This window comes from Dermochelys coriacea, chromosome 1 (genome assembly GCF_009764565.3).
Source record: "Dermochelys coriacea isolate rDerCor1 chromosome 1, rDerCor1.pri.v4, whole genome shotgun sequence".
Lineage (NCBI taxonomy): Eukaryota > Metazoa > Chordata > Testudines > Dermochelyidae > Dermochelys > Dermochelys coriacea.
In genome coordinates, this window is record NC_050068.2 from 314,498,843 (window position 1) to 314,511,242 (window position 12,400).

A 12,400-nucleotide genomic window follows, 5' to 3' on the forward strand; every position below is an offset into this window, starting at 1 on the left:
TATATTTTTTTGCTCAAACATGAGAATTCAAGAATAGTCCAGAAGAAAGACAGGCAGTGGATTTTAGCCCACGAAAGCTTATGCCCAAATACATTTGTTAGTCTCTAAGGTGCCACAAGTACTCCTCGTTCTTTTTGAAATAAAGTTTACCAACTTGAAGATCCTGCATATTCAGACATGTTCCTTTCATCACCTTTAACGCAGCTTCCTTCTGAGAAGGAACACTATTCATGATGTTGTTTTAGGCAACCAGGCCTTGCGGTTCTTTGTTGCACTGTTTGCATTTTGCACGCATGCCTGTCCTACCCACAGGTAGAGGAACTTCATTAAAATATTCCCAAACTGGGTCTCTTTTACAGCCTGCTGCTAGTGAGAGAATGGCATGGTAGATCTAAAATCAGTGAAGGCTACACTTGGAAATATCTCAAGACTTCTGGAATATGCTGCTCAAACAGTTTCACTTTTGTTTCTACTGCCTTTCCCTCCCTTCTCACAGTTTTCTCCAGGCTTCGTCTCCTTGTCCAGATCTATTCCACCCCCAACAATCTTGCATTCGTTTAACTTTTTGAAACTTTGCACTTTTAGAGAGAGGTAAGGGATTGACTTTGTGTACACAAATTTGCAGAGGGCCAATAAGGTTAAGGTCTGTTATTTCTCACCTCTATATATTATTTATTTAAAAACATTTTTGCTGTTACCAAGCATGTTGTCTTTGTAGACACAAATCCACAGTTTGAGAACTGCAAAACTAAGCATCTCTGATTGTACCTTCTAGATTGAGCACTGAGTCCCATTCAGTAGATAGAAAGATTAACCGAAATAATCTATACAGAAGCTCCTGAAACCCCATAAAATTGGGTCCCTAATCCATGAACTATTGGACCTCATTTACAAAACTTTTTTTAAACATTACATGAATATATGGTCTCATACTATAGAATTAGAATTTATAATTCCTATTCCATGATGAGATATCTTTGAGCTATAATATATCTTAATTAAACCTATCTTTAGATAGATTTTTCCCCTCAAAAGCATTTTATCAAAAAAAATCCAATTTAAATAAAAAATCTGATTTTTTGAATTTTATTTTTAAAAAATTATTGATTTTTATCCACCCTGATCCAAATTACTGGCTCAGACTGAATATTAACATCTTAGCTATGATAATCCTTCCATTCCATAGCAGAGAAATGCAGGTGCTATTTCAAATGATGTCATGCTTTAGGTATATTACTGTTCCTAAAACATACATACTACCCACAATAAACCTTTTGTCCTATCAGTTTTCACCTGATTTGGTTTCAGAGAAAGTTAATCATGTTTAGAATAGCTCTTGAATATGTATCTGGCATTATAATACATGCTGATTGCTTGTTTCAGATGGTGGTTTATCCACTATACACAATACCAAATATATTGAACAGAAACTGTAAATTCAATTTGGAGATTTATATGCCAAAGTACCCAATATAGAGAGCATACAATATAAGAGACAGTGAAAATTATTTCTTAACCATTGCAATGAGCTCCATAAAAGAAACATGTAACAGAATAAACTAAGAGGATGTGACTAAAGCTGCCCACCAGAAATCTCTGGAGATTGCCTGAATCATTAATCATGCAGGATGGAGCTAGTCACACATATAGCAGGATTTTCATTGCTCTCTGTTTGCCTGTGACAATAGAACTAGTTTTTGTTGGCCATGCTAAATTGTGCTTCCAAAGGACAGACAAGTTGAACAAAACGACACTGCCACCAGCTGTTGAACATCCAGCTGCAAAGGCCTGTGTATCCAAAAGGTGTTCACATGAGAAACTTGCCTAGTTTCATGTTTCATTACATACTCTGGACTTATCAACGCTGTTCCAAACTGGAATACGCTGCACCCAGTTCAAAATCTCTCAGCTATGCCAGTAGCAAAATTCCCATGAAGACAAGGCCTCAGCTTTGTAGAGAGCTTTGTGAACAAGAGTACTTGAGTTTTTTGTCAAAACCACAGGGAGTCCGTGGCTTCACCAGAAGACATGGTGCAACAAGATGGCATTAGCTGAATTTTACATTGCAGTATGCATTTCGTTCAAACCTGTAAATCAAAGTGGAACTCAAGGTTTGAAAGCAGGGAACTCTCAATATCAAACAGGAGAAAATCTTAGCATGCACTCCTCTGAGGCAGAAGAACTACCACTGGTTTGCACAGCTTAATTCGGAGCTTGTATCTTGTAGTATGGGTTTATGCTGAGATGCTTCAGGATCATGTGAGGCACTGTAATGCATTCACAATCTATTGCTTAAATACACATTCCTACAGTTTGAAAAACTGACTTGACTCCTTCTTAGCACAACTATAAGCCCTATGCAATCAGATGGAGCATTGCCCACGCTCATCATTTATGTTTTGTATTTTATGATACACGGGTGGGGTTTTCTTGAAGAGCAATACATGAGAATCTCAGCTGTCTTTTAAAAAGAAAAAAAGTAAGTTTCTAGCAGTCATGGAGAAAAGCTTGAAAACACAGCTCAAGTGTGTCCTAAAGGTTCAAAACCAGAGGCAAATAAAAATGCCCCAAATGTCTGTGTACTTAATCTTGTATGGGTTTTAAGCCAACATATGATCTTTGGGGTCTGACTCATGGTTGTTGAATGCTTAGAGTTGGCAGTACTGTGATAAAGTAAGGAAACGGTAAATTGGGGGCCAGATAAAATTAACAGATTCTTGGGCTGGATCCTACAAACTCTTGTAGGGAATGGAGAGCACGGAGGGGAGCTGCATGTACATGCTCCTCAGGCAACCTCCTCAAAGGGTGAAGTTTGTGCAGAAAGCCCACACAAGTCTATGGCTAAGTGATGCATAGGCATCATATGAGCTTTCTGTACAGGGGATGAATTTTTACCTACTGTACAGTGTGTTGCACCTTCAGTAATCTGACATTTTCACCCACATGCAACAGAACTAGGTTGGAGGCCGAGGGCAACTTGGTGCAATGCTGTTGAACCCTCCTATAATACTACAAAGCGCTGAATCATTGACTGGATGGGGGAGCATCCTAAATGGATGAAATATTTTGTACTCCGAGGCCTCACTGCCTTTTAAAAGAAAAATGCTCCTTGAGCTGAAATCTTGTTGGACAACTCTGAAGCTAGGAAACACATTTCATGGCCATGTTATACATCCATAAAAATGGATTTATAATGGCAGTGCTGACAGACCATTAAATAGATGGGCACGAGTAGGTGCTGCTGTCGGATCGATGCCAGTTACTGGTTAACTGGCGTGTACATTTGGAGTGAAATGTAATGAATAGAAACATGGAGCAAGTGCACCCAGTTCCGGCACAGGTACATTTTGATCAACACAAGCGGCAGCCAGTCCATTAGGGCTAAGAACATTCCACTCATTTCCTTGCTCTCAGTGAGTTTAAAAACTGAAGGGTAACTAGAAGTCAAAATGCTGTAGCTCTGTTTTTCTCTTTCTCTGCAATGGAGATAGAAAGTCCTGATGGATAATGTTAACAAATAATTAAATACAATTAAATGCCACGTTGTTTTGCACAGCATCTTTCATGCAAGTTGTATCCCAAAATACTTACATTAACCCTTTATCCTGTATGTGCCATTTTAGTGTCTCTGATTTGCGGGAAACCTTTTGACTTGTGAATCCTCTCCCCACTCATATTCACACCATGCTCTGAGCCTCTCCAGCTATTCATCCATTGACCCTTTTCATCCATCTGCTGCTCCAGCTACCCCACTCTGCTTGCCCTATTGCTATGGACCTCCCTCCCAGCAACTCGCATTTCCCTGCTGCACCAATTACATCCCCCAGACCAGCATCCCACACCATTCTCCCCTGCTGCACCAGCTTCCATCCATATACTTTCACTGTTCAATCTCTTCCCACACCCACCTGCCATACCCACTCTTTGCCCTTTACCTGCACCCTGTGCACCTCCTAGTTGGAACAATCATTCATCTGACTTCCCATCTTGGGCATTTGAAACAAAAATCAGGTGTAATGGGGTTAAATAAGTTACCAAGCTAAAAATAAAAATTACAGAGAGAGAAACTGCAGAATGTAGGTAAGGGGAAATGTTTTTCAGGCAAGATTTGAAAATATATGAAAAGTCAATGAGGTGCTCTGTGTCTATGATGGGGGGCCAGGGGCGGGCGGGGGGGGGCTGGCTGAAAATCACCCAAGGTTCTTGTTCTTTCTCCTCCACCTCCTCCTTTACTACCCGAGTGTCTTTTCTGAAGTAACCAGGACTGAAATAGCAGCAGTAGAGGAGAAAATCTTAACGAAGCCATGTCACAAGATTAGAAAATTATGATTTTTTGTGGGTGGGAGAGGATTCAAGTGACCCATTTCAAAAGTGTAAAGAAAGCACCAGTTTGAAAAACAAACAATGAACCTCCAGAGGAATGAAAACTATCAACATAACTGAAGACTTACTAAAGCCACAAAAAAGATTTAATGAGGGATAGACCAGACAAAACCCTGCAATTTATCTCTAGAGGCAGAAGCATGGAAAATTCTCCATTCCCTCAACTGTGTTTCTTGGCTCTAAACATTCAATAACTTTCAGCCAGAGAATGTTTGCCTCTCTCTCTCTCTCTCTCTCTCTCGGTTTGCTTTATCAGTTGCCTAAGTACAGCATAGTATGGAACTCTATTTAGCCTGGTTTACAGCTTTGCCTCCTTTGCATGGTTTCTGTCCCACCAACTAGGAATTTCCCAGATAAATGGTGGGCACAGCCAGAGAATGACATTAAAGTGAAAAATGGAAGAACCCATTAAACCCAAATGGGAAAACAAAATGAGAAACAGAAGAACACTGAAATATGAGGAGACAGAAATTCATTAGAGCAAGCACCATCAAACAAGGGGCAGAATTCTTAATGAAATGTTTTCATTATATGGGGCTTAATAAACTGCTCACTGCATAATGTTGTTGATATATGAGTTAATAAATGTATGCAGCCTTAGCATTTAAGCTTATATACAGTAGTTCTCTTAAGCCTCATAATCATATTTTAGTGGGGAGGGGGAAAATTATGGGTCTGTCTGGTGCCAAGTGCCATTTAACTTAGAAAGTCTATTTGCCATTCTTCACTGCTGTAAGACTGGGAAAATTCCTGACTGTTTACATATCCTTTCTTGTCAGGCCTAACTCAGGCCCAGGGTATTTGTCATAACGTCACCCAAGTAGGATGGGTACTACAGAGAGCTGTAGCTCTCCACGATTGAAATCTAGAGAGCGGTGTGCTGTTACTGTTCTTAGAAAGAGGGCTACATAAAAATGGACGGCCTGTGAGTGTGACCCTTTGAGCCTGATTGCATGACTGCATGTGTCATGCAATGACAGTTCTGAGAAGAAAGGGTTTGGAAATAGTTTACTTGCATTCCTTTTCACATGGCTGTGCTCAGATTCACTTGCATTGTGAAAGTTCTGCTTTCCTACTCATTTCCTCCAGGGGAAGTCCAAAATCCATCTGTGAAGATGACCTTAGCATTGAAAACAAGCATTTCGTTGTTACAGTATGGAACTAGCAACAGAGATCTTTTTACCATCGTGTAAGTGTATTTTTTCTCTGAACAAAGATATCCTTCTTACAAAGAAACTAAAGTAATTCTAAATCTATAGTGCTACTCCCCAAGGCTAGATCTTTGACTCTTCTCTAATTCCTTATCTTAAGGGGCCGGAAAGCTGTCCTGATGGTGGTGCAGCAGGGGATTTTCCCCAGCATAAGATAGTCCCTGGCTTCCAAATAATTGGATAACCTCGGCAGCACACCACTTGCTCTTGACCCTTTCCCCCTGTATTTGGGGGCCTGTTGGGAGTGGGGGTGGCATGGCCAGAGCCCCTTGCACTCATGTGATGTCCTTCTTTGTACAAGATCCTAGGGACCAATCACTAGTCAGTCAATGTAAGCCAAAGTACCTGAAACTGCCATTATTTACCTCCTGGGGCCAAACCAGCCCTTGGCTGCTCCTGGGATTGGAAAGCAGGATTGGAGTGTCTGTCAGCCCTTTCTGGGCCACCTCTTAAGGATTCTCAGGTCTCCACTCAGCATAGCTTGCCCAGACCTTAAGATCTGGCCCCATAAGCATCTCTCTCCCGCGCTGGCCGCAAGCAGGGCCGGCTCCAGGCACCAGCGAAGGAAGCTTGGAGCGGCCAATAGAAAGGGGCGGCACTCCCTGCGTTATTGGGGTGGCACGTCCAGGTCTTCAGCAGCAATTCGGCAGCGAGTCCTTCATTCCATCTCTCAGTAGCAATTCGGCGGCAGCTCAGTGGGTTTTTCTCTCTCTCTTTTTTTTTTTTTTTTCCTTTCTTTTCTTCACCGCTTGGGGCGGCAAAAAAGCTGCAGACGGCCCTGGCCACAACCACACAAGGCACGTTAAAGCACTGCCGTGGCAGCGCTATAGCGTTGCCCAGTGTAGACTAGCCCACAGTCGCAGACAATTCCAGTCTATATTGTCATTCCAGTCTATATTGCCACATAGGCAAGCTGAACTATGTAATAGATGGTCACTTACATGAAAACTCACAATAGTCAGGTGACTCCCAGTTCCCAAAGGACCACTCACTTACCTCAGGTCAGTTGTACTCAGCTCTCAAACTAAAGACAACGCCTGTAGCCAATCCTCGTAATTAACAAATTAAAGATTTATTAGCTCAGAAAATAACGAGAGCCATTTATAAGTTTAAAAGAGGAAGCATACACACAAATGGGTTTCACTCTAGATTTAAAAAAGTAATATAAGTTCTTTAATAAGCAGCTCTAGATGCCCTTTAGGGCTGACTCATGCCAAGCAGCATGGGAATCTCTTACTTATTGTTAGGCATCTTTGCCCCTCAGAGTCCAGACAGCTTAAGGAGGTCAGTTTCTTCATGTCAGGGATTTTTATCCCTTCATCCCAGAATCGAAGCTGATGGGATGAGTTCATGCACAGGCCTCCCCTTCCTGAAGGGAGTGAGGAATGCAGTCAACAAGGTCTCTGTCCTTTGATGCTACACAATACCTCATTTGCCTTCCATGGGCCACCTTGTATGCAGGATGAGGACTTTGCCTCAATTAATGCATCCGATGAAGTGAGCTGTAGCTCACGAAAGCTTATGCTCTAATAAATTTGTTAGTCTCTAAGGTGCCCCAAGTACTCCTTTCTTTTTGCCTCAATTAATGGTTCTTTTCCTGGATGGTGAGTTACACCAGTGGTTCTCAACCAGTGTATGCATACCCCTGGGAGTACATCAAACTCATCAAGATATTTGCCTAGTTTTACAGCAAGCTACATAAAAAGCACTACAGAAGTCAGTACAAACTAAAATTTCATACAGACAGTGACATTTATACTGCTCTATATACTGTACACTGAAATGTAAGTACAATATTTATATTCCAATCAATTTATTTTATAACTATATGATAATTAGAAAGTAACTAATTTTTCAGTAATAGCATGCTGTGACATATTTGTATTTTTATGTCTGATCTTGTAAGCGAATAGTTTTAAAGTGAGGTGACATTTGGGGTACGCAAGACCAATCACTCCTGAAAGGGTTACAGTCGTCTGGAAAGGTGAGAACTACTGCGTTACACAATTACAGAGGATTACAATACAAACACTCAATCTAACTTTATACCATGGGATACAGATATAAGTAGGGTTAATACATGCAGCATCCTACAAGCATTCCATAAAGGACAAAAATCTAACACATGTTTATAGCACTAATCTGTGTTTTAATTATACTAACCCAAGATAAGCCAGGCTGGTTTACAGTTATGCATTTGTCAGTGTTCATTGAAGTCCTGGGTCTTTGGCAGAAGCTGGCACCTGGTCTTCCAGCATCACAGTTGCAAAGACAATGTGCCCATGGAAATTCTTTAATCAGAGTGCAAAATGTTTAACCATGGGTTATGTTTCCTGTGTCTAATTAGCTGATTGCTATAAAAATAAGAGTTCCCTCTGCCCCTTTATTGGCCCCAAGTTAGAATTTGATCTGGATTAGTAATTTTAAATACTCTGGAGCTGAGGTGTGTTTAGATGCAGGATTTTGATTTGGGCCAGTCTAATGTAAAAATACATTCATCAGCTTTAAGGTAATGATGTAATTTATTCATGTGGGCTCTGATCCTGCAAACTGCTCCACTCACACCTTTTAGCTCACACGTAACTCTTGTTGACTTCAGTTGGGCTTTACAAGCCCCTACAGAACGTCTTGCAGGATCATGTAATTACTGCTTAATAATAATAAATAATAATTAATGTATCCTGTTTATTACAATAATGCCTCATGGCCAGCCAGGATATGAGGTAGTCCCTGCTTCAAAGAGCTTGCAATCTAAATAGATGAGACTGACACAGTCTGGGGAAAGGATATACAACACACAAGCAGAGGTGAACAATGTGATGGTAGCAGGACATCATGTTTGTTCCCTTTTGGTGGGGAGGGTTACTCTGGAGGTGGGGATAAGCTAAATGAAGAGTGGGGAGGGAAAGGTGTGGAGTGAAACTGAGGTGAGGAGACTGAACGAGAGTTCAATCGTTACAGGGCAGAGATAGTCAGTCAAAACTGTAGAAAGTTCTCTGAATGGTCCACAGGTCCTTGCTTTGGCTGCTTGTGGCCCTACCAGCTGAAGTCTCTGGCTGGTTCCTCTGTCAGGTTTCCCTGAATGCTATCTGGGTCATAGTGCTCCAAGAGGGGGGAGGAGTTGTCCCCAGCACCATTCTGGGCCTATGGGGTTGCTGGGGGGAATGGGGGCTGCAGCTGAGCCCTGTTTTGCCTCCCTCCCTCTCTCCCACCAGTGTAGCAGTCCCTGCTTTGGCTGCTTCTGCCCCTATGAGCTGCAATCTGTTGGAGTCTCAAATGCAAGCGTGTCATAGAATCATAGACAATTAGGGTTGGAAGAGACCTCAGGAGGTCATCTAGTCCAACCACCTGATCCAAAGCAGGACCAACCCCACCTAAATCATCCCAGCCAGAGCTTTGTCAAGCAGGCCTTAAAAACTTCTAAGGAAGGAGATTCCACCACCTCCTAGGTAATGCATTCCAGTGCTTCACCACCCTCCTAGTGAAATAGTGTTTCCTAATATCCACCTCTGCAACTTGAGACCATTGCTCCTTGTTCTGTCGTCTGCACCACTGAGAACAGCTGAGCTCCATCCTCTTTGGGACCCCCCTTCAGGTAGTTGAGGCTGCTATCAAATCCCCCTCACTCTCTCTTCTGCAGACTAATAAAGCCGGTTCCTTCAGCCTTTTCTCATAACTCATGTGCACCCGTCCGCTCACGCTGCTGCTGTTAATGCCTGGATGACAAAGTCTTAAGAAAACTTTAATCTCTTTATGTTCAGACAACCAAATACTTTTTAAGCACAAATTCATTTGTGACTGGTAATTAACACTGTCTTGTATCTGACTGGTGCCTTTGTGTATGAGAGTACTGCTTGGAGTAGTTGCCGGAGCTATGGGAAATGGATGAAATTCCCTGTTGTTGTTTTTATGTTGTGTTTTGTTTTTTTTTCTTGGACATTATTGTGAAAATGTTTTGTGAAAATCCAGAAACATAACTGTTTAGTTTTCTAAGAAAGCGTGACTAGCTTCAGTGTCCAAATCACCCTTCTTCTGAACTTGTGGGAAATATATACGCAGTTTGAGACTATAGACCTTGTAGGTTAGGTAGCTGCCTCCTCTTCCCCCGCCCCCCCCCCCCGTCCCATCCATAAAAACTTTCTAGATGGCTTTCTACAAAGGCCCGAAACATGGATACCACAGAATTATTCATGTAGAAAACTTGCTGTGCGACTGATTCATTTAATCTAATGATCTGATGATAACTTCAGCTTCATGCTTCTCATTTCTGATTGTAAATAATTTACAACAATTAAAAGTGCAAGAATGCCAGATTTTGTGTGGAACCTAAGTAACTTTGCGACTAAATGAATGATGTTCCTCAAAGATAGAACAAGAGAAACTTGGTAACCTCATTTTCTCTTCCCCATTCCCCCAAAATCTGAGCTTCCTGGATTCATGTCTCTAGACCTTCCCCACACAGTTTCAGATTCAGAAAGCCCCCCAAACTCAAAATTAAATTCGCGTGAACATTTATGAGGTTTGTCTGGTTTCTGGACAGGAAACCATAACTTTTGTATGGTGTACCCCAAACCACATCAGCCCAGGTTTGCAAACCTTCCTCTTGAAAGAAAACCTGCAAGTAAATTTTGCAAAAGAAAAGGAGTACTTGTGGCCACCTTAGAGTAACAAATAAATTAACAATTTATTTGAGCATAAGCTTTCGTGAGCTACAGCTCACTTCATCGGATGCATTTGGTGGAAAATAGAGTGGGGAGATTTATATACACACACAGAGAACATGAAACAATGGGTTTTATTCATACACACTGTAAGGAGGAGTGATCACTTAAGATGAGCCATCACCAGCAGGGCGGGGGAAAGGAGGAAAACCTTTCATGGTGACAAGCAAGGTAGGCTATTTCCAGCAGTTAACAAGAATATCGGAGGAACAGTGGGGGGGAGAAATACCATGGGGAAATAGTTTTACTTTGTGTAATGACTCATCCATTCCCAATCTCTATTCAAGCCTAAGTTAATTGTATCCAGTTTACAAATTAATTCCAATTCAGCAGTCTCTCGTTGGAGTCTGTTTTGAAGTTTTTTTTGTTGAAGGATAGCCACCCTCAGGTCTGTAATCGAGTGACCGGAGGGATTGATGTGTTCTCCGACTGGTTTTTGAATGTTATAATCTTGACGTCTGATTTGTGTCCATTTATTCTTTTACGTAGAGACTGTCCAGTTTGACCTATGTACATGTCAGAGGGGCATTGCTGGCACATGATGGCATATATCACATTGGTAGATGCGCAGGTGAACGAGCCTCTGATAGTGTGGCTGATGTGATTAGGCCCTATGATGGTGTCCCCTGAATAGATATGTGGACAGAGTGGCAACGGCTTTGTTGCAAGGATAGGTTTCTGGGTTAGTGGTTTCTGTTGTGTGGGGTGTGGTTGGTGGTGAGTATTTGCTCAGGTGGGGGGCTGTCTGTAAGCAAGGACTGGCCTGTCTCCCAAGATCTGTGAGGAGTGATGGGTCGTCCTTCAGGATAGGTTGTAGATCCTTGATGATGCGTGGAGAGGTTTTAGTTGGGGGCTGAAGATGATGGCTAGTGGCGTTCTGTTATTTTCTTTGTGGGCCTGTCCTGTAGTAGGTGACTTCTGGGTACTCTTCTGGCTCTGTCAATCTGTTTCTTCACTTCAGCAGGTGGGTATTGTAGTTGTAAGAATGCATGATAGAGATCTTGTAGGTGTTGTCTCGTCTGAGGGGTTGGAGCCAATGGGGTTATATCGTAGAGCTTGGCTGTAGACAATGGATCGTGTGTATGATCTGGATGAAAGCTAGAGGCATGTAGGTAGGAATAGCGGTCAGTAGGTTTCCGATGTAGGGTGGTGTTTATGTGGACCATCGCTATTAGCACCGTAGTGTCCAGGAAGTGGATCTCTTTTGTGGACTGTTCCAGGCTGAGATTGATGGTGGGATGGAAATTGTTGAAATCCTGGTGGAATTCCTCAAGGGCTTCCTTTTCCATGGGTCAGATGATGAAGATTTCATCAATGTAGTGCAAGTAGGTAGAGGGCATTAGGAGATGAGAGCTGAGGAAGCGTTGTTCTAAGCAGCCATAAAACTGTTAGCATACTGTGGGGCCATGCGGGTACCCATCGCAGTGCCGCTGATTTGAAGGTATACGTTGCCCAAATGTGAAATAGTTATGGGTGAGGACAAAGTCACAAAGTTCAGCCACCACATTAGCCGTGACATTATCGGGGATATTGTTCCTGACGGTTTGTAGTCCATCTTGTGTGGGAATGTTGGTGTAGAGGGCTTCTACATCCATAGTGGCTAGGATGGTGTTATTTATTTATTTATTATTATTGTGCATAAGCTTCATCGGATGCATCCGATGAAGTGAACTGTAGTTCCACGAACAGCTTATGTTCAAATAAATTTGTTAGTCTCTAAGGTGCCACAAGTACTCCTTTTTCTTTCTGAAAGGATATTGGGTAAGGTAGAAGGAAAAGTTTGCAAGACACCCTATAGGCATCACTCTAAATAAATGCTGCTAGACTTGTTCTTTGGGATAATTACAAGAGAAGCATTAAGACTGAAAATCAGTATTTGACTATGGATTATAGAAGCTCTAATGTTCGTCTATTGAGGACTGGACTGATACTTTTAGTTTTTTGGTCTTTCTTAATAAAGCATATAATTATGTACTCAGATCATTAAAATTGATTCCAATGTAAGGGGGGGGGGGTTAGCCTTGCTGTTTTGAAAAACAGCTTTATCTTAGTAACAGTGTGGCTTCCCAAGTACTGTACTGCCCT

At 41.9% G+C, this 12,400-nt stretch overlaps 1 protein-coding gene and 1 long non-coding RNA gene across 3 annotated transcripts in view; one reads left to right on the forward strand and one right to left on the reverse strand.

Annotated features, from left to right (window-relative positions):
- PLXNB2 (plexin B2) overlaps positions 1-12,400 on the forward strand; it is a 362,828-nt gene that overhangs the window by 243,557 nt on the left and 106,871 nt on the right. The gene's annotated exons all lie outside the window — the stretch shown is intronic.
- LOC122456505 overlaps positions 1-12,400 on the reverse strand; it is a 35,641-nt gene that overhangs the window by 19,209 nt on the left and 4,032 nt on the right. The window contains exons 3-4 of the long non-coding RNA XR_006275428.1: positions 3,918-3,920; positions 194-366 (exon numbers count right to left, since the gene is read on the reverse strand). This is a non-coding gene — a long non-coding RNA (uncharacterized LOC122456505). The remainder of the gene's footprint in view (positions 1-193; positions 367-3,917; positions 3,921-12,400) is intronic.